Genomic DNA, 925 nt, shown 5'->3' on the forward strand with positions numbered 1-925 from the left:
TCCAATAATACTAAGACTACTGGGATTTCAACTGTAAAACTTACTCTACTGTAATACTTAGACTACTGTGATTTTGTCATGGCGACAAGGTTGCAATGTAACTTTGCAGCATTTTACTGTAAAATCCTCTCCAGTAGTGTTACTGTGAAATCTGAAGTAATAACTGGAGATTTCACATTATTTACAGTGTAACGGTCACTGCCTTAATTTAATAATTAATTCATTTAATTTAAATTTTTTAATTTATACTCTACTGATCCCCTATGGGTAAATTACAATTTACTGTTATTACACACTACACACTACACACAGGTCTGAATACATACACATGAAAGTCATAAATACTAATGAATACATGAGACTTACAGTTCATTCATTTTCATCGCTATATGTACGAATAGTTTATGAGAACAACCTGATGGACTTTATTAATAATAGAATAAAACACGGGAAATAAAACATTACAGAAACAAACCCTCTAATAACGATCTTGTGTCAAACTGAATCTTCACAACTGATAATCAATATAATCAATACCCCTGCAATATACATACAGTATACATATGTATATATTACTATATATTATATTTAATGACATTTCAAGAATCTAATAGTGATGTCCTGCATTAATAATTAAGATTTCTGTCATAAAACAGATTTTCATGGTAGAAAATATCTTTTATATCTTCAGTAAAACGGGTCGAGCTGCTTCTGGTTTTGAGACTTTTTGGCATCAGTGTAATGAAAAGAACAATTATACATAAAGTAAAAATAAATAAAAAGCTGAATAATTTGAAGAAGCAGATACTCACAACGTGCGGGAGGTTCATCTCCGAGTGTTTCCGTCGGCAACTCGACCTCCTTCTTCTTCTTCTTCTTCTTCTTCTTCTTCTTCTTCTTCTTCTTCTTCTTCTTCTTCTTCTTC

This window comes from Etheostoma cragini, chromosome 23, assembly GCF_013103735.1.
Source record: "Etheostoma cragini isolate CJK2018 chromosome 23, CSU_Ecrag_1.0, whole genome shotgun sequence".
Lineage (NCBI taxonomy): Eukaryota > Metazoa > Chordata > Actinopteri > Perciformes > Percidae > Etheostoma > Etheostoma cragini.